Raw genomic sequence first — 22496 nt, 5'->3', positions numbered from 1 at the left:
TTTAAGAAGACAATAATAAATGGTTTTAAGACCACACTAGGAATTGCTGTGCTTAGTGATGGCTTCTCCAACTACTTCAGTGCTTTTCCTTCAGTAGGCAAACTTCTGATAGGTAGTAAGTCAACTGCATTTTGCATTGTCAGGGTGGGTGCAAAGATTTCTGGTGATTCTCTGCTCAGAGGGGCATATCAGAGCTGCAAACTTCTATTTGTATGAAATGACATGTCCTCAATCTGGAGCAGTGTTGGATTGCTTCAGACAGAAAACTCCACATGGAAAAGGCAGGACCACGTTAGCTCAGAGCTGCTGTTGTCACAGATTGAATAAGTTTGGGGTTGTCTCTTTCCTTTGGAGCAACATTTCAGTTACAGAGGAATTTGCAACTTAGAAAGTGTGTGAAAGTGTTTTCAAGGAGCTTGTGATCCTGGGATCAAAAGGACTTACCTGAGTGCTTCAGTTCTTAAAGCATTCAGGACTCCTTTCCTTGGCACTCCCGCAATTTAAGTGCGGCTCAAAAGATTATATTTTATTTCAAATGTTGTAATATATTTTATTTCAAGTGTTGTAAGCGAGGAATAATTCATGGCAGAGATCTACCTTTGGATTTCCACAGCCAAAGGAACACTGAACTATTACTAGAATCTTAGTTGATGCCATAAAGTTTCCATAAAAGTGTGACTGGGAGAATTGGAGCCTCAGGAACTGTGGATCTTTGTAGTCCTTCACTCTCAAGGCCAATAGCACTCAAGGATAGTGTTCTCCAGTGGACTGTTCCACAGTTGTTGCTCATGAGGTGACTGTATACATGGTAAATTAGCATGGGATTGATTTTATGAATATTTGGAGAATACTGTGTAAACCATCATGTTCTCTATAGTTCTGCTCTATCACCTTTTAGCTTGAACATAGTGTGCAGAAAGCATGTCTTTTTCACATAGATTTTTGCATTTTTTTTCTCACTGCCCATGATTTTATACAACTTTTTAGTATCCTAATGCCTCTCTCTCGCACTGAATAGTCTTAGTCAGTCCTTTTATGGTGGTGTCTTCCCTAATCTCCTTATTCCCCTTCCCTGTGCTCTGTGACCAGAATGGCTGCAGCGTGAGATGCCATTCTTCCATGGACCTAAATCAAGGAGAATTGCTGAATATAATGTGATAATTACATGGGTTATATTTTTTTTTCAGTGAGTTGGCCACAGTGAGCTAAAGATCTCTTTTCTATACACTTATTTCTTGCTTCAGTGACCACCTCTGAATGACTCTTTTTCTTTGGTGTGAGTTGTTTTGGACCTAGCTGACATTTATCCCCAAACTGGTTAGTATTAAAAGCTCTTTCTCCAAGTCTTAGTCTAGTTAACATGAAAAAAAGTACATGTTGAGTATGTAATGCAACAACAATCTCCGTGGTAATTGCTGATGGATTATTTTGTTCTCTCCAACTCATATGTATGAAGTAAATATAGTGTTGGAAACTCAACGAAGAGAAAATAGAACCTCTAACATGCCTGCCAGTGCTGTGAATGATCTACCTGTCAGTGCATAGTCTGCTCATGAAGATGAACATGTGCTCTCCTGCAATGATTTACATGGTTTGGTATGTTTGGAACATTATTTGCCTCAGTGAAGATGTCATTTCCCCTGCTTTCCCTAGATTTGTGTAGACAGATGACCTCATGGCTAGAATTCTTTGTCTCTGTGCTGAATTGCTGCAATAGTTTTACTGCCTCTGTGGCTTATTATGGAGTGCCTGCTGTGCCAACACTTATCAGCAGCACTGTACAGCTTGCACTTCACATGCAGAACTGTTTCAAAAAGCTGGAGAGGAGCAATTGCTTGATGGACTTAGGGGGAGACACTTTTACTGCCGTGGTGATTTGAAATGGGCAACATCTGAATGAGGCACCAGGAGGATCAGAGGGATGGAGCAGCTCTGCTGGGAGGGAAGGCTGAGAGAGCTGGGATTGTTCAGCCTGGAGAGGAGAAGCTTTGGGGTGACCTCATTATGGCCTTGCAGGGCCTGGAGGGAACCTACAGCAAAGATGGACAGGGACTATTTCCAAGGGCCTGGAAGGACAGGACAAGGGGCAGTGGCTTCAAACTGACAGAGACTGGGTTTAGATTGGATATTAGGGAAAAATTGTTGGCTGTGAGGGTGGGGAGGCCATGGCACAGGTTGCCCAGAGAAGCTGTGGCTGCCCCTGGACCCCTGGAAGTGTCCAAGGCCAGGTTGGACAGGGCTTGGAGCAACCTGGGCTGGTGGAAGGTGTCCCTGCCCATGGCAGGGGGTGGGACTGGATGAGCTTTGAGGTCCCTTCCAACTCAACCATCCATGATTCCATGAACAAAGCCAGACCAGACCTTTGTCCTGAAAAGCACATAAGTCTGTAGTTACTCCAGCAAGTGCCTGAAACTATCCTTGAGATACCAGATTACCTGTTAACAAAATGCTTGAATTTTGATAATCTCACAGAGTTTATGGTGTCCTGGTTGTTTCTCCTGATCTTTGCTCAATAATTTTGGAGCTTCTTACTTCATTAGACAGAACTTATGAAGAAGCATAAAATACCTGTGTTATATAACATAACTTCTGTTATGTTATAATACAAAATACTAGTGTTATTTTATTTAGCATTTACATTTCCCTAGAGAGGAGTTGGAGTTGTGCAACAAACCAAGTTATGTAGGCACTTGTAGAAAAATTCAATAGTAAATGCTACACTTGAGCTAAAGGGCTTTTATTTAAAATCCAACCCTGCCCTTATGTCTTTGATACCAGTATTTGAACTGTCTCCTGATGGTTAAAATGGAACTTGTCATCAGAAATGTGCACTGTGTGCCCCCCACCCCTGTCTTGGGAGCTGTGTCGACTGCTTGGAAAAGAGGTACACTCTGATTTAAAATACCATTTGTGATCATTTTGATAGGACTTGTCAGTAACTCCCTTTATTTTTTTTCCTCTAGAGTGATATTACTGTCATAAGCTACCACGATAAAATAAACAAGCAGATCTTGAATAACAGTGATATGATTTTTTGGGGTTTCCAAAACATAAATTTGTATTTCAGAAGAGTCTTCTTACAGCAGGTCAGAGGCATGTGTTTTGCTTGCACATTCCTGTATCCTAAAAGATTCTTAACAGGTGAATAATGTCACTGTGGTCAGCTAAAATATGCCCTTTGTACATTTTGATGTAATTTTGATGTCACCAGGATTGTACAGCTTCTTAAAAAGTAACTCATGCTTACATGCCATGTTTGACTGAGACAATAGTAAGCTTCCAGAATTCTCCTGGTCCCTTTACAAAGACAGCTGGTTATTTGCCATGATACAGTATAGCAGCCTTTAAACAGAATGGGTGATATTTATTTGTTCTTATAGAGGTTCTGCACCACAAGAATGAAGACATTTCTGGCTCTCTGATGCTCAGCAGTGGGCAGTGTTGGTGTCCCAGAGGGAAATGGGCACAGCAGAGGAAATGATTGGCAGTTGTGTGTCTTCGTTCCAAAGTCAAGGCCACCTGAGAAGTGACATTTGTTGTTTGGTGTCTCCCTGGTGAGGATGAGTGGCACATGAACACAGTGACAGAGGGGCAGACAGCTCCTCGAGGCAGAGCTTGGCACTCAGGAGTTGGAAAGACACATGGGAAAGGCAAACTCTAACAAACTTGGGTGCCTGATGGACTGACACAGATTTCCTGTGGGTAAACTATTTGTAAGTACTCACCAAATAACTTAGATAATTTTTTTGTTCAGGTCGTGGATGTAGTTCTAGCTCTCCTCAGTCTTTCAGGGAGTTTATCCACCACAAAACCTGGAGAAAGGGAGGTAAGGCACTCTTACAATGACTAATTTATAAAGATTTTGTTTCATTACTTGTGCTGGGGGATTAGTCACTCTTCTGTTATCATTCCTGACCTTTGAATCTGATCCAATTTACCATGAAGACGTTGGAATAATCTAGGTGCATTTTTGAATGGGAGAACCACAGTCATAGAATCACAACATTATAGAATCTCTCAGATTAGAAAAGACCTTTCAGATCAAGTCCAATCATTAACCTAGTGCTGCTAGGCCCTCCACTAAACCATGTCCCTAAGTGCCACATCTACACAGCCTTGAAATACCTCCTGGGATAGGAAACAAGTATTTCACAAAATATTAGTGAAAGAAGTTTGGGGTTTTTTTCTATACAGTAAATATTAGGCCTGTAATCTGCCAGTGGCATATTGTTATAAATGCAATAGCAAGCACTGCACAGGATATTTAACAAAGAAAAGAAAATAGTTTTTAATAAAGTGCATTTTCATTGAAATTTTTCATACCAAGAAATGTGTTTTTATTAACAGGTGTAATGTATGTGTTTATATCCTCCCTCAAATGCAGCACCTCTGTATTTTGTGTTTACTGTAGTTTGGGGCCCCTCCTTGAAGGCATCAGCTTGAGCTGTTATTTAGTTATTGCACCAAAATTAAATTATTTTAAGAACTGAGATGTCTGAGACATTTTGAGGGTTAACCTACCTTGTATTCTTAATCAGGTGACCTGTACCAGACTCCCACCGTGATCATCCATGACTGACACCAGCTTGTCACCAGTTCTGCAGCAAAGCTGCACCTGTCTAAGCTGCCCCTGGGCCCTTTTCCTTACCTTCCCCTCCTGTCCTTCCTGGAGAGCTGTGCCAATGGGATCATGCCTTGTGGAGCCACACAGCAGAGTCCATTTACATATCAATAGATGGAACAGTCTTGGTTCCAACAGACTGGAACACCAAGCACTCTCAGGCAGTGTCACACTGATAGGTGTCTCATTTGGTGAGGTGATGTTTAACCATCCTCTTCTGCTTTCTCCTCGAGCAGTTCATTTGGTGGTCATCCCCCTTTGACTAGACATCATCTTGGAGATATTTTTGCTTTGAGTCTTCCATTAGAAGATTTTCTATCACCTTAAAACTTCAAAGTATATGAAGACCAATGAAGGAAAGGAAAGAAAACACTGTGGATTTTTTCAGACTGTTTAAGCTTCTGGTCTGGGATTCTCTCTGACGTTTTCCACATCTCTTTGTTTTGTCACTTGGCTGTAAATAACACACTTCCCTGGCCGCTCAGAAAGGTAATGTTCTCCTCACTTGTCTTGTACAATAGACTTACCATTGAGCAGAGTACTCGTGGCAGCCTGTTGAAGAGTTTTAAATTGAAACATCCTTTTAGTGCAGAGCAGTAATCAAAACGCTTGTGTGTTATATGGGAAAGGAGAAATAAGAGTTTTTCAGGTTTATGGCACAGAGCTTTTCCCATTGTTGTAAGAATTCCATCATTGAAGAAGCCACCTTAAATTGCCACAAAGATCCCAAAGCAGTTCTAAAAAATGTTTGCCTTTGGAGAGCAGTCTTTGGATCAGTTGTAATTGTAATTGTATCCTGGTGTCACAAGCTTTCTATGTGGCTTTGCTCTGTGTGTTCTTCTTCATCCAGAAAGTACATTTGATTTGAAGCATTTATTCCTGGGTCCTAGTGTGAAATGTATTTTCTCTATCATCTCCAACAACTGTGCATAGTTAGAGGGGTCAGATTTTCTTCTCAAATATCCACTTTCTGTATGATTTTAAAAGCTGTAACACTGATGCCATATGCATTGCAGGAGTGTGCTCTGTGTGCATTGTGTAGCGTGGTAGTAAACCATAAATTGTAGTAAGTGCTGTCATTACAACACAGAGTGTTGTTCCAGAGGAGGGAACTGATGCTTGTATTCCTTTGAGAAAAGTTTTCAGGAATTTATGAGGATATGACCCAGAGATGGAGGAGTACATGAAAATGAGACTTTTTCTTGCATTTATTTACCAGAATGTTGTACTAGCCATAGGTCTTGTATTTTGTGACTTTTTCCCTTGTTCAGTTTTTCCAATTATCTGATTGGAAGCATTTCACATAAGTGGTTTCCATTTTTATGAGCTCATAATGAAACTTCATTTTCCCTTAAATTGCTCATCTGGCTCTAGATGAATGCAGATGGCTTGCCAAGCATTCTACACTTCTTGAGGTCATGTATTTGGAATCTCTTGCCATGTGCTTTCATAATCCACGGCTTCTAGACCAGATCTCTAGGCAGGCCAACTTGGTTGGCATCTGGTCTCCAGATTTCCTGACTGTGGGGGATCCCTAATGAGCTGTGATAGGAGCTGTGGCAGGTGCAGGCTGAAATTAAATTCCATAGCCAGAATAAAAATCTATTGTACTAGTCAGAGGTGAATAGCCATGGAAATGACAGATATTTTATCCATATCCATCCAGAACTGCCAAGCTGCTTGAATGTCCTGCCTTAGTGTTAGTTTAATGGTTCAGTGTTCAGTTTAGCAAGTAACTTGGTACTTGGGAAGTGGATATTTCATTCTAGAAATGTCATATTTTGGCAATAAGTACCCACTTTCAAGTTTTGGCTCATTGTCCTGCTTCACTCTTATTTTTTCTTGAAAATGAAAATTTCCCAGAAACAGAAGTTTCGTTTTTGCCCCTGCTCTCAGCACGTGTGTTCCACCAAACATGTCCAAGATAAAAAAGAAACTGAATTATGCCTGTCTGCTCTTGCACATACGTGATGATTACATGCTGTCCCCCACCAAGAATCTTCTGACTGAAAAAACCTGAGCTCCTTAATCACCTCCTCATTAGTTCTGCCCTCCCAGATCTTTATCCTTTATAAATCCTGACTAATCCTGTGTTTCTTCCTGACCCTCAGCTTCCCCTGCTTTTGACAACTCAGCTTTTTGGCACTTGCTTTGCACCTTCAGACTGCTCCTTTGCTTTCTTTCTTTAGCTTATGATTCAGTGGTGCCAGAATGCCAGCAGAGTGCAAGGAGACAAGAGATCTCAGCTCGTTGCATCTTGTACAGCAATTGGCATTAAAAGCCATCTCCACTACTAAAAAGCAGGACGTGCTTATTCATTCCATAGCATTGGAATATGCACTGTATAATCACAAACAGAATTTAATATCCACTTTCCTCCAGAGACACAATTCTTGTAAAGTTTGGTCAGCAAAACCCAACAGTTTGAGCTGTGAGAGGCTTCAGTTCAGTCGCTGAGAACAGATTCTTTTGCTTGTTATTCTTTGAGTGCCTGCTTACATGTGTGGGAAGTGTGGAAATGCAAGCAGGCTTCAAAACAAAAAAGTCTGGGAACTGTTTTACATGTGCAAAATTCTCCTCTCCCACTGCCAGTCTCAGAAATGGCTGAGCAGGATGAAAGGAGCAAAAATGAAACAGAAAAGCTCAACTAGAGAGAGAGAGAGACCCAGTGAAGGAAATGCCAACAAAGTTGGCTGAAGTTGGAGCCAGAAAAAGCAGGATGTTGAAGAAAGATCAGCAGTGCAGTGCCAGTGTTCAGTGCTACCTGGAGCTCCCTAATATCAGCACCAAATATTCCTTCTTCTTTTATTTTGCATATTTAACTAAGAGTGAGAATAAAGCTCTCTGCTATGAATTCACATCCCTTAATTTCTTTCAGGTTTTGGAACCCAGCAACGGGACAAGTTGAAGTGGAATTGCTCATCTCTTTTCCTTCGTCATGAGCTGTTTTGTATTGCCAGGGTTCAGAGGAGGTTTAAGAGTTATGTCATCTGAAAATCATTTCATTGCTTGGTTTACTTTGCTCCTTTACCTGTCAGGAGCCAATTATGTCTGTGATTTCATATTTTTAAACCAGCATGTTAATTAGCTATAGTGGTATGTAGATTCATTTTGGAACAGATCCAAACTTACTTATTTGTCAGATATTATTATAATGTATCTTAACAAGTCTAATAAACTGTGCTGAAGTGATGTCACTATAAAAGTATTCCCAGAGTTGTCTGCATTGATGTGAAACAGTTCCCTGACTATTCTGATTTGATCAGAGCTATGCAGCCAGCTTCACATCAGGATTTTCCAGGCTTGATCACTCAGATTTCCATTAATTTTTCAAACCTTTCTCTAAAATCTGCTTCATTATTTATTTAGCTGTTTCTTTGCTACAAAGAAATCCAGTGGAGAAGGAATATCTAAGCTGCTTAACCATTTGGCTGGGTCAGGTTATTCACTGTAGAACTGAGGGCTGAAGTTCTGCTGGTATTTTGGCTGTATGCCACATGCCAACCCACAGAGGTGAATCCACAGCTAACCCATGGATGAAAGTGGGCCTGTGAGGGACAAATACCTCCACAATCATTCTCATGAGCAAGCCTGAGGTTGCCTATTCTCTCCTCAGACCTGAAAAGTTGACAGGAAAACCCAGAATGGTTCATTAATAGCTGCTGCTTGGAGGTGCATAAGATATGTTATCAGCTGTCAGGCTTTTAAATTAGTTCTGAAGGAAGATAATGCTAGTTATTTCTTTTTATGCCGTAGAACTGTTCATCAAAATCAGGTTTCTACATCAGAAATCATATGACATCCCAGCACAGTGCATTGCTGGGGTCGTGGAGAGAGATCAGCTTTGGCAATTCCTGGCCACCCCCTCGGTGCGGAAAGTCCTGGTCACAGTGGTTGGCAGGGCTGAGCTCCACAGACACAGTGGGGAAGGGTTTCCAGCCTTTCATGTCCAAGTCTACATCCAGACCTTGCCTTCTTGCTCTCCCCATTCCCGTGCTGTTCTTGCTCTGATGTGAAAAGGGAGAAGAGAACCCAAAGTGGAAGAGACAATGAACTCCTTGGCTGCAGGAGTTTATGGACCTCTGGGGATGTGGGCAGACCTAGAGCTGGTTGGGCAGGTCTAAATTTAAGTGAGGTGCCTCCAGAAAGCTCCTTTAGGCACAAGAAATGCAAGACTACAAATAGCAAGAGGATACGAATGTTGGCACACCAGGTTAGTAGAACTTTGACAGTGCTTTTTATTAGTTCTCCTATTACATGGTAAGTTCACCTTAGGCAGAAAGAAACAATCTCTCCTGAACTCAGTACCTGCAGAAATCACTGGTATTTGCAAATGCAGTGAACTATTTCTTCTTTAACAGACTTCTGACCTGAGCTCTGTGTTTTTCTTGTACATTTGTGTTCTACAGTTGTGAATCACAATATTTCGGTTTCACTTCAACTCAGTAGAGGAATTAGAAACTGACTCTCCAAAAGTCAGTCTCTGTGTTTACAGCATTATACTTTATTTATATCCCTCAGTGCAAAAATTATCATAGACTTAACTTGTTTTCCTATATTGGAACTCCTGTTCTGGAGCATAGATACACTGCATTTTGAGGCATGCAGTGTTTCTAATACATTTCACATAGTCTTACAGATTTTAGCAAATTTATGTCGCCCTGACGGTCTTTGAAGGAATTATAATTTCAGATTCATTCGTGTACTGCATCAAGGAACCTCAGACCAATGCCAGGTGGGGTATGTGTTCATAAATCTTATAACTCTGGTGTTTTGTGTTGTAACTTTTGAATATTTTAATCAAAAGAGAAAAGTGATAAGGAGGAAATATGGATATTATTTAGAATGCTTTTTACACACAGACTGCAAAGTGGAGAACCTGATTGGAAATACATAGGAGTATCCTAAAGTAGGTTTTGAAATAATAGGATGATCCTGTTGTGAATAAGAAGTGTTGAGAATCTAAGGGCAAACACTGTGGCATTTCTTTTGCCCCATTTCTGTGGTTGTGGTGACTCAGCCATGGATTCCAGCCAAACACCCACCCAGCTGCTCCCTCACCCCCTGCTCCTTGGCTTGGCAGGGGGAACAAATGGGATGAGAAAGCTTTGGGTTGAGATAAAGAGGGCAAAAATCTTTGCCAATTACTGTCACAAGCAAGACAGACTCAACTTGGGGAAAAATATTTTTACATCCCAATTAAAGGAACTTAGAGAGGAAGCAGAGGGGCAGCTCCATCTCTGCTCTCTGTGAGCAGGGACAGGACCCCAGGGAATGGCTGGAGCTGTTCAGGGGAGGTTTAGGTTGGATCTCAGCAAAAGTTCTTCCCCCAGAGGGTGGTTGGGCACTGCCCAGGCTCCCCAGGGCAGTGGGCACAGCCCCAAGGCTGCCAGAGCTCCAGAAGGGTTTGGACAACACTCTCAGGGACAGGGTGGGATTGTTGGGGTGTCTGTGCAGGGCCAGGGGTTGGACTGGGTGATCTCTCCCAGCTCAGGATATTCTGTGATCCTGTGATTCTAAAATAGTAAGAAACAAAAAGTCTATTTTAAATTGATAGGCATGCTGAGAGAGCTCCTTGTATGAATGTGGCTTGGGAACTTACCAGTGAAATTATGTAGACAAATTGTATGATAAATTGAGCCTGTAAGAAAACACCTACAAGTCCAAAGGGACTGCCCCAGGCAGCCTGGAGAAGGCTAAAATGCTGAATTTATGGGAGACAGTCAGATGCTAAAGAGGGGGTTATTTTGCCTTCCTGTATCTTGTATTTCTGCCATGTGCCTGATGCAAGCTTATCTTCTGCTTACTCTGTGCGGGGAGTTTTATGTGCAGTTAATTCCGTGGACCAGCAGCCAGGATATTTTTGCAGTGTGCATGTATTTCCCAGAAGTGCTGGTATATGAAGATCTGGGAATAAGCCATTAAGATTTTGTGAGAGCTTTGTTCTTTCCTACAGGGTGTTGTAAATAACTTGCAATAATTTGGACTTAAGCAAAAAGGAATTAAGAAGTTGACTGCTGTTAATGAATACTAATGATTGCTGGAAACATGATCAATGTGAGGCACATATTATTAGTGAAGGTGCCCTTCTTAAACTTCATTAATCACCAAGATACCTAGGAAGCAGCAAATAATTCCTTGTTATTTGGCAACAGCTAAAGGAAGAGCCAGTTTGTAATTGGTGTTAAATTCTGCATTCCCATCTCATGCTGATGCAAAGCAAGATTGCTGTAAGTTTGTGCTGGCATAAGTAAAAGATGTTTAGTGCCCAGCTGGTGCAAATGTGACTGAATAAATGACTAATCCTGGTCGAGTCAACCAGGTAAAGTGTGACTTTATAGCCAATCATTTCAGTTCAAGTGTGGAAGAGGTCCTCTAGGGGCAGAGTGGATGTGTAGAGTCGAAGAGATTGTCCTATCTTCTGAAGTCCCCTATCCTACAAAGATACATCCTTCTACTTTTCTCTAATTAAACACTATCACCCCAACAAAAAAACTTTCAAGCACACTTTTAATGAAACACTAAACATGTTCAGCTTACCACATGGAGGCCTGGTTTTTGTCTTTGTCCATCTGTTATTTTTCAGATTGCAAAACCTTTAAAGTTTTTACTTTGCATCAGGTATTCCCTCTGTAGCTCAACTAATCTTTTTAATGACTAAGCAGAGATTTTGCCAGAAAAGTTTTGGTTACTTTTGATATTGAAGTAATTTTCAATACGTATTTTTAACCTGTTATTTGATTTGTTTGCTTTGTCAGTCTTGCTAATGGTATTGATGTTAAGGTATGAATTTATAGAGGAGGATTTAGCTGTCTCAAGCTTATTACTGTCTAGCAATGTTTACACTTAGCTAAGCTAGGAATGTTTTCTTCCTTTCTAAGAATTTCTGTTCCTCAATTATTTCAGTTCAGAATGTCATTCAGTTTAATTTTTTGATATCCATGTTCACAGGAACCCTTCTAACACAGTCAAATTGATCCATTTGACAGTGTCTGTGACTTGCAGTTAGCCCAGACTTGATTTTATTTTCTCAATCTACTTTGTTATCCTCTGTTTCACATCAAGAAAATACTTTTTCACCTCTTTGTCCTCCTTATTGACTTGAAGTTTCCTATCTAGCTCTTTCATTTAAGTAACAAGCAGGCCAACTGTGTGAGGAACTTCAGACCTCTTCAGCACTGTGTGCTGTAATTTTACTCTTCAGTAATTAGTTCCTTCAGCAATTTACTCAGCAACTGCTCTTCCTAGGAAGTTGCATTTGATTCCATTGATAACCTGCTGTGGAGAGTTCTTTGAAGAAGTTTACCTTTCCCAAGTGTGATTTTTCTTTCTTCTGAGCTTTTCTTGTGCTCATTTACACTCTCACAGTAAAATATCTTGCAGGAATGTAAAGATTCTCAGATTGGAAACTCAAATGCTGTGAAAGAATTGGCTTTTTGCTATTCTGAAGGGGTGAAATCAGAGCTATTTTGATAATTTTCCACAATTTCCCAAGTAAATTAGATTTGGTGCTGATAAAAGGAAGGGGAGAACAGGCAAAGCAAAGGTTTGCATGGGCCTTCTGCATCCAGTGGAGATCTTCTGGAGATATTCCCAGAAATTCTCTGGGAATATCAACCTTTGTCTCTAGGTTTAGAGGACAAAGCAGACCAGTGGCATCTCTTCTCCTCCTCTGTGCCACCAGCAGTGTTATCAGTCCTTGCAAAAAAACCCAAACAAACAAACCAAACAAACAAAAACAAAAACAAAAACAAAACAAAAACAAACAAAAACCCCCCAAAACAAAAAACAAAACAAAACAAAAACAAAACAAAAAACCAACCAACCAAACAAACAAAAACAACCACAAACCAAAAATCCCAAATATCATCTTCAGGCCCAGAATAAGCTGCTCAGTGCATGGCAGTGACAGGAATGTTTTTAATTTTATCCCTTTGAGCATGTGTTAGACCTATGGTGAATTTAGCCTCTTTTTTTTCTGGAACTTTTTCTTTTCCTGCCACACGTGGAGTGAGGATGCTGCTCATGGTTAACCCTCAGATCAAACTCTAAGGACCATGGCTTTGCTTTAGGGGACATTCAGTGAGAGTTCAAGGGAAGCTGTTTTTCATCAGTGAAGTAACACACTTGCTTTCCTCTCATGTTTGTGCTTCTGTCTGTGTTTCCAAAAGAAGGAGCTGCTGGGAGAAAACTTCCTTGTGAAAACTTTCATGTTCCTTCCCACCATGTAGTGCAGAGCACTGATCTCTGAGCCCAGATTTTTAGGTCGAAGGGAATGTTCTGTGCATGGAAATGTTTGTGCCTGAGGTTAGGAGAGAGAATTAGTCTGTCAGTGCAGCTGTGAGTGTTTCTGTGGCACCGGTTTCACTGTAAATTTAGAATATAAAAAGTGGGTTAGGCTGAACTCTTTATATTTATGTAATGTATTACCTGACCATACAGGAGTTTTTGTCTCTCTCCCTTCAATAAGCCTCAGAAATTTCCAGGCATTAAGTTTTCCACTATTTTTATGAACCTACATCAGAAAAAAAAATAAATTGTAAAACATAATATTCTTAATGAACAGATATAAAAAGTAGCTCAGTTACTCTGAGTGAATGGTATAACTTTGTATTAATAATTACGTATTTATTGACATGGATTAATAAATCTGAGCAAAAACCTCATGGTTACTCTCACAAAAAGGTGATAAAACCTGACTTATTAATGTGAGTGTAAAACATAAGGAAAGAGTCTGACTGTGGTTCACAGCAGTTTGCTCTGGACAAAATTCTTCTCAGCACATTATGGTCACAAATTGTCACTCAGATGTTTCAATGATGAATATTTAATTATCCTGTAATAATTCTGAAATTTGTTTTTACCCTTTATATTGCACAGTAATTATTTTATAATTAAATATTCATTTAATAACATGATTATGTTTGTGTTGTAGCACAGAATTAACATTGAGTTAATTATGAAATATTTCAGATGAAACAGTTTGAAGTAGTAACCTCTTCCTTTTCCCAGAAGAAACGAAACAGGAATTGTACTCAGAACATATTCCAGAGTAGTAAAACTGGATAATCTCATGCACAAATTATAACAGACCCGTGGGGACTAAAGTAGTTTATCGACATTTATAAATGTGTAAAGGAATAGTGATGGTTTTAACACAGTTAATACTTTAGCAAGGCCTGATGATCCCTGAACTAGTGGTGATTTTCAGTAGGAATTAGCATTTGGATTCTGTTGTGTGTTTAAGATGCTGATCTTCATACACAAAGACATTGCAGCTACACTGGAAACATTTTGTAATGGAATTACAGAGCTAAATAATGTGCATCCCAAGGCTTGCAGAGAATATTTATAGGTTACTAAATAGATCAGGTGTTTTGGTTACTAAATGAGTCGTGTTAGAGTCTAATAAATTCTGAAAAAGGAAAACATTGGTGATTAGGTCAATATTTAAAAAGGTCCTACTTGTTTAATTTTGAGGTATTAATTCTTGGGCCAATATTATGAACACTACAATTCTGTGGAAAGGCTTTACCTCACTAACAGTGGTGTTTATAGCATGCTTTTTGCATTACTGATACACCCAGAAAATAGTTGCCTTTAACAAATAAACCCACTTCCTATACTCTTCCTATACTGGTCTCCATGTGGAACTATGAATTACTTCTGAAGATTTACTTTGGAAAGGATTGTTTCATAGCAATATGGAACAGTGTTTTTTGAGAGAGTGCAACTCTTCTTAAAACATCATTCCACCCTCTCTTCTTTTTTTATTGTATTTCTCCTTGACAGAGGGTTGGTTGAAAACAGGCTGAAACCTGTATTACTGAAGGCATTCCCTGAAGTCACCTAATACAGAACCACAGGCTATTTAGGGAGTTATTAAAACAAAGAAATTATTTCAAAGCAAATGCAACTTGATCTGAGAGAAATAAAAGCCACTTTTCCTCCTTGTTTCTCTTGGTGCATTTCTGATATGTCCTTTTCAGTAGCTCATCACGTGACTGAATTCAGCCACATAACCTTGGCATTCACAGCATTATAACAAGTGTTTTATATTGTGGTATCTGAAATAGGGGACAGTGTTTCCTAACCTGTTTTCCTCCCTCCACGTTGCTGTTTTCCTTATCAATCTGTTGCAGTTGCAGAGTGCAAGTCGCAGTATTGGAAGCTATTTATAGTGAGCTTTGTGAAAGGTCAAGTACCTTGGGCTGTTTAGATGTTTTCATTAAGAATATTATTACCTGTTTTCATACTATTTGAAAATATGCCAATATCTTTTTTAAAACCAATATTTAGTTGTTTTTTGTTGTTGTTGTTGTTTTTTTTTCAAAGAGGACTGTTTTTTGATCTTAGCTTGATAAATTCTTTCCTCACAGGAAAATAGGTACTAAAATTAATTATTGTCCCTTTTTAGGCATTTATCTGATTTTGGATTGAAGAGTCCATACCTTATAAATATAGTTAGTGGTATTCATAAATGCTGACTTGATTAGTTGAGTTTGGAACTCTAGATATGACATGAAGGTGTTCAGATAAAGAAGAAACCTGGAAAGCTGGTGTAAAAACCTTAAGGAATGAATAAAAAAGAACCTGATATTACACATTTGGTATCAGCATCAGAAATATCAAAATACTCCTTTTCAGGTGAAATCAGAGCTCTCTGTCTCTCACAGAGCTGTTCTGCCCCAGCTGCACAGTCACTTTGTCTGGAGTCTGGTGCTTTGCTGACCATTCAGCTCCAGAAACCACAACCACAGTCCCCACCTCCTTCTCCAGAAAAATCATTAGTCTGGGTTAATATGTTGAGTTACCTCAGGAAGGGACCAGACAAGCTGCAGCCTGTCCACATGAAGAGTGTGACCAGGAGAAAGGTTGAATGGAAAAATGATAGAAGAGGGAGCAGAGGGTGAGCTCCACAGCAGCATGTGAGCTGTGAGGGTATCTCGGTCCCCTCTTCTTGGAACTGAAGAATATGAGGTTGAAGTCACTTGGTGTGTTCAGCTGGAGCAGAGGAGGCTGAGGGGAGACCTCAGTGCAGTTCCAGTTCCTGGGCAGGGGCAGAGGAGGGGCAGGGACTGAGCTCTGCTCTGGGGGGACCAGGGACAGCACCCAGGGAGTGGCTGGAGCTGTGTCAGGGCAGGCTCAGGTTGGATCTCAGGCAAAGGTTCTTCCCCCAGAGGCTGGTTGGGCACTGCCCAGGCTCCCCAGGGCAGTGGGCACAGCCCCAAGGCTGCCAGAGCTCCAGGAGGGTTTGGATGATCCTCTGGGGCACAGGGGGTGACTCCTGGGGATGGGTCTGTGCAGGGCCAGGAGTTGGACTGGATGATCCTTGTGGGTCCCTTCCAGCTCAGCATATTCTGGGATTCTGTGCAGTGGTCTGGGCCAGGAGAAGGGTGAGAACACCCTTTCTCTCGACAAATGCTGCTGAGGCAGGGACCAAACAAGGGCACACTTGCTCTAAATTAGGTCTGGTCTCACCAGTTCAGGGCTAAATGTGGAATGCTGTCTCTTCCCTCTCCAAGCTGTGTTTGTGAATGGAAGTGACACCTGGTTCTGTGTTTTATGCTGTCATACCTTCCTGATGTTCCCTTTGGGAACATAGGAGAGCATCTACACTGAAAATTCTACAGGGAGTCTGTGTGAGATGATACCAACGTGCTGAGCTCAGATAAGACTGTGATCCTTGTGGGCACATGCAGAAAAGATTGTCTGTAACACCTGAAATATTGGTGGTGAAAAAGTATTTGCTTGTAGGGGTAGATGAGAATTTTGAGCTTCACTCTCGCGGATGAAAGCCCATAAATTTCATTTAAATCTTAATTCTGGCGCAGATATCTAATTTTGAATCTACATGGGGTCTTGTCTGCTGGGATGAGATTTAGAAAGGCACATTTGGTGTTTCCAATTAAGGTTTCGCACGTCTGAAAATTCAGAGCGTGTTCCCGGTAGGATTTAAAGAAGCAGTGGATCTTGGAGGACGAGGCACTAAATTGTAAATAACGACAGACAAACCACCTAGAGCTGGTTGGAACAGCAGGAAATACTGACTGCAGGTGCATGTCCTGCCTGGACTTTCACCAGACTCATGAGCATGAGATGAGGCTCTCAGTTTTCTGAGAAATTGTCTTTCCAAGGATTCTTGTTCTTCACTGGATTTTAGTAGTTTTGGGTGTTCTCCTACAGAAAGAGAATTGCCATAGACTCTCAACTGGAAGAATAGACTCTGCTGTTATCTTTTGAGTAGTTTTCCAAAGGCCTTAGTGAAGCAGCAGCTTTCACCTGGGGAAGTGTGCATGGCAGCATCATTGGTAGCTGATGGAGAGCTCATCCTCCTCAGAACCAAACAGAATTATGTACTGTTTGGGCAAATTGACCAGATAGTTTGGGTTCATTGCTATCTCTTTGTTTAACACCTGAAAAATAGATCCTGCTTCAACCAATTCAGTGAAGGAAGTATCTGTCATCCAAAGAGTACAGAAAGGTCACACACAAAAATGAACCAATCTGAGTTTTGTCTGGGCTTCCTGTAGGTTTTACATAGTCTTTCCAGTTACAAGAGTGGCAGTCTGGAATCTTGAAGCAGCTGGTTGGAGTTGTCTTAAAAATGTTCTGCTGCAAACATTTTCCAAAAGAAGGAAATAGCAAAGCAAGTTGCTGTGGTTTAGCACAGAGCTGAAAACTTGCATACATATTTTATTGAGTCGCTGTGCACAAGAACAGCCTGAGTCATACAGATGTGCACTTTATAAAAGATTCTGAGGCTTCTTCTGGCCAGCTTAACTCCTGAGGTCTTATTTAACACTGAAACCATCTTCTGCCACTTTGATGTAGGTTAAGCTCTTACCATCATGCCTGTTAAGGAGCTGTTTATTTTTCACTTAAGCTTTCCCTTTGCGTTTGTTTAATTAAAAGATTTCTCTAGAAGGCACATTGCTGCAGTGCCACGTTCCACAGCCTTTGTCAAGATTATATAGAAGTGCTTCTCTAATAATTGTCGTGGGATTTAGGAGAATTCTGCAAACAGGTCACCTCCCTGCCTCTGAGGCTGTTTCCCATATTAAACAGATTGCCCTTCAGCCTGCAGTACCTTAACAGTCTGGTTTATCACACCACAAACAGGAAAACAGCTGAAGGAAATCTCGCTCAGATCGCTGTTTACATCAATTGTTTGTGTTAATTTATGATCACTATATTAAATCCATTTACTTTTATGAAAGGACCGTAAATTAATTCTGTGATTTGGGAACACACTGAAGTTATTCCTGCACAGCACCTTATTAAAACATTTGAACACTTCCTGTCTGTACAAATACACTGTGGTGCTCTGACAGTCTCAGTGGTTTTCAACTGTGCTACTGCAACACTATAAAAAATTTCTTTAATAGAAGAGAAAATTTAGGTGATGATTATACATTTTTTGTTTGATTATATGCTATATTTGATTGCACAGAGTTTTTGATCCTCTTTTAGGTATAATTCATAGCACTCAAGAGAATCCCTTCTTGACAGTCTCAAGGCATTTATACATTGCATCCAATAATTTTTGACATTGCTTTTTCAAAGACACAACAGTGTCTATAGACTCTTTGTTAGTGCAAAAATCATCTTTATTTCATCCTGTCATATTGCAGGGGGCAACAAGAAAAGCACTAAAGTCAGCATTGATCTCCTTCCAAAATTCCTTTTTTCTAATCCATTCTGGGAGACAAAATACAGCCTGTGAAATCATTAAAGATAAATTTGTAATAAACCTCTTAGTATTACATTCAAAAAGGCATCACTTTTACACCACTGTATGTTGAAATGTCATCACTGGTGTAAAACACAGGATGTTAGTTAAGTGGGAGCAGATATCCTGTGCAAGAGAGACGTGAAAAGGTAAATTTTAACACCTAACAGGTGTTAAGAGCCATAAATAACAAATGACTCAGCAGTAATTTAATCCTTTGTCAATCAAAGTATTCACAACTGAGAAAACATCTCACTGAGAATGTTATGTTTAATGGAAATGCTTGTTAGTTTGAGAGGCAAAGTGTAATTTTCCTAGCATAACATGGTGCATTTTTAAACAGTTTGTGAACCCTCAAATATCAAAAAAGAAGAGTTTTATTGCTGGTAGTCATGTTTTCTTGTTATTCAAGAATTCTGTTTAAATAACACAGTGGCAAATAGACAAAGCACTTCCACATTCAGTATCTACATAATATTTAGTGGTGTTCTAGGTTGGCCTTACCACACAATAGATGAATAATTCAAAGAATTCTCAGAGAAGCACTTTAAAATTGTGTGGACAGTGAAATCATTAAAATCTGGGTGAAAAGACCAGTAAAATATTTAACAATTCCTTGACTTGGGTATATTGCAGTGTGTTTTCCACTCAGTGAAAAGTGAATGGTGGCCAGGGTTGGTGTGGGAGAGGAGAGGACATATGTGTCCCTCTGTCTGTCTGTCTGTCTGGAGGGACGGTGGCAATCCCAGCCTTCAGTCAGCTGTGCATGTGCTTAACCCAGAGCTCCTCAACAGGCAGGGGCTGGCAGCAGATGTCCTGGGCTGCATCTCCTTTTGCCTACAGAAGTAATTATCCTCTGTAAGTGATGCCCTGCTCCCTGCTGTTCTCCCCTGTAGGGTCTTCCCCCCTACCAGCACAATTGCTCTTTTGAAAGCTCCCTGACCCGTTTCAGTCAGAAAGCTGGATGGAGAGAGACTGCTCTAGAAAATTGGCTGAGGCCACTCTGCTGGTTCTGCCTGAGAGCAAGTGAGAATGGCACTTACAGGCAGAGCTCGGAGAGGAGAAAGTAGGACCAGTCGCAGGAAACTTGGCAGCAGCTTTTTGTCTGGCACATCTGGGTCTGGAAGGCAACTGTGTCCTCAGCTGTTCCCCAGAGCAGTCTGTGTTGTGGCTGACAACCTGGGGAGCTCTGCCTTCGCCTGCCTCCTGCAGCAGCACCCTCCTGGCTGTGAGGTTGTCCCAGCCCATCTAGAATTAGCTCAGGCCCCACCAGGACCCTCACACAGGACTGCTGTTTGCATGAAATATGAATCTGATCTCAAGGACAGGCTCCAAATTGTCTCTTTCTTCCATGGATATAATTCTGTATGGTTCAGTAGGTTAATTCCCCAGCTTAAGCACATTTATATTGAGGATTAGGATAAAATAGATGCAGACACATAGTTTTACCATAATTGACAGCAGTGAGGTGAGGTATATTGATGACTACAGTAATCATGAGCATATAGAAAGCAGAAATTAAGCTTCAGAAACCTCCAAGCAAAGCTAAGTCTTCTGTTTTGATAGTACAAACAAGTGATTATCCCTGACTTAAATGCTCAGCACCCCAAAAGGAAACAAAATAATGACAAAAGAGCACAGTATAGGTAATTCTGGTTTAAAGTTGAGGAACAAAGTGTTTAAATTTGTCAGAATGAATGTCCATAGCAAAGAATGTAGATACAAAGATAGGGTTTTCTATCAGTCACTCTCAGTATTCCAGAGAACAGGATAAATAGGAATTGTATACTGTATATATATCTTTTCAAACTTTTGAAAAGTGAGTTACATTTTTGGGTCATAATTTTGCCAGGGAAGATCTATTTATTATCCAAGTGTGATGTCACTCAGCAGATACCCTGCTGCCTTCATTTGCTGTAAGCAGTTTTGCAAAAGCAGAGACAACTTTTTTTCCTTTCCATCTGCTGTTTGGTTAAATCCCTATTACACTGGGCTGGTATTTATATAAATTGCTGGTAGGTTCTTTGTCACTGCTTCAGATGGAAGCTGTTCAGGTTTTGAGATCCCTTTCCCCAAATTAACAGTGAGGGCTCATGCTGCTTTCAATTATTACAATTCATTCTATTTGCTTTGTAAAGAATGCTTTTCTGCATCCCAGTGAGGCACCAAAAATAAGTTTTCCTTAAAATCGGTGGAATCCCACAGGAGGAGTGTTCGCCTGTACTGCGGGTACTTTCGGGCTCACCCTTTCTTTGAAAGGCAGCCCTTACTGAGTTCAAAGGGAGGAGGGGCAGAGCCTTGGGAACACAAACAGCCTCCCCAGCACAGCCTGTCCTGCCAGGCTCCGCACTGGAGTTATCAGGGCACAGCCTAAACGAGTGGATTTTAGCACATCTGGCATCATACAGCCAAAGGTACACAAAGGAGTGACTGGGGAGAGTCCTGGTGGCTCCTTTTGATTGCAGGATTTCATTGCCTGAGCTGCTCACTTTGCCTCTATTGACTAGGGGAATAGGTAATCTGTGGTGATAGTCTCAGAGGAAGGCGGTTTGAGAGCTTGCTTATGGTATTTAATATCCTAATTTGTGCAACAGATTCTGAGTCCCAGGGACAGGAGCGTGGGGTTGGGTTTTCTTTCTGTTTATTTTGTTTGTGGGTTTTTCTGACTGTAGAGGCTGCTTTGGCCCACTTCTGCTGCTTGCAGGGAATCGAAATAGTACTCTAAGTGGTGGGCAACAGCCCAGCACCCGCAGTCAGAAAATAGCAGTGGGTCTAGAGCTGCACTCACTATTTACGTCTGAGTGGGAGGTGTGTGCAGGCCTAGCACAGACTGCATCGTGGTCAGTAACTTGCACTTATTGTGGTTCAGATTCTACACATGCAGCCTGTCAGGGGTGCCACGTTCATCCGCCGCCTCCTGACGGATTCAGCGCAGCTCGGAGCTGGCAGACGCGCTGCTCGGACCAAATGTTCCGACGCCAACGCGTCGGGCAAGGAGCCAGTGACTGTTTGTCATGCAAATATAAATAACTGATAGCACAGCAGTGGTGTCTTGCTGCAGAAAAGTCTGCTTTCTGCTAGAGACTGGCTGCATTTGAAGCATAGAGGGTGAGGTAATATGTGTATTTTTAAATTGCGTGTCCAAGTGTCAGAGAACAATTGTTAATGTTGTTATAAATTCTGTAATATTTAAAAGCTCGTGCTGTGTATTCTTGGAATCTTTGCTGGTGCCTTTCTGTGTGTATTTGGGCGGTGTGTGCCAGAGTTTGTCCCTCTCTCAGTGCCGGTGTGTAGGTTCCGCTGCAGTTTTGACCTACCTGCCTGTCCAGCACACCTGTGATCACATAGGTAGGGAGAAGGTGACCCTGGAGTGGACCCTGGAGTCATGGATGAGGTCCTTTCCCTCTTAATTTCACCATATGTACCTGACCACTGCTGGGCAGGGGAGGGTACAGGAGAGCAAAGCTGCTCATCTCTGCAGTCTCCTCTTTGTTTAAGTGTGGAAACCTGTCCTGGGTTAACAAGCAGATGTCATGTTCCCAGGGTGCTGTGCATCTGTCCAACTGCTAAGACACAGAATCAGGAACACATTGTTCTAGGGAACCCACATCTCTCAGGTCTCTTCTGAGTCTGGATGTCTAGAGCCAACCTAGTGGGCAATTTGGAAATTGTAGACTCAGCTACCAATGGGTAGATTACTTCCAGTGGGATACAGGATATTAAGGAGATAATAAGCAATATCTTTTTTGTTACAATAATTTAAAAAGGTATTTTGAATCCCTCCTTGATTAAGATAGCTCCTTTGTGTTTGCTTTCCTCCTGTTTTAGTGGAAGACCTAACGATCTGAATGCCCAGGCTTCATGTTTATTTGGTTTGGAACACTGTTAGCAACTTATTGAACCAAGGAAAAACGTTTTAGTGCAATATCTCTGCTTGTGATAAAAGTTAATAAAGTTACAGCCTCTCACTTTGAATCAACTCTTCTATTCCTAATTCATTTGTGCTCGTGTCCTGATCAATAGAGGCACTGCTACAGTGAAATTCAGCAGCTGTTAAAAACCAAACCTGCTACAATAAAGGCTCAGGACAAAACTGGACATGCAAAACGAGGTCTTTCTGGGAAGACAAATTGTCATGACTGC

This window comes from Pseudopipra pipra, chromosome 14 (genome assembly GCF_036250125.1).
Source record: "Pseudopipra pipra isolate bDixPip1 chromosome 14, bDixPip1.hap1, whole genome shotgun sequence".
NCBI lineage: Eukaryota > Metazoa > Chordata > Aves > Passeriformes > Pipridae > Pseudopipra > Pseudopipra pipra.
Note: the sequence above shows the minus strand (reverse complement) of the source record.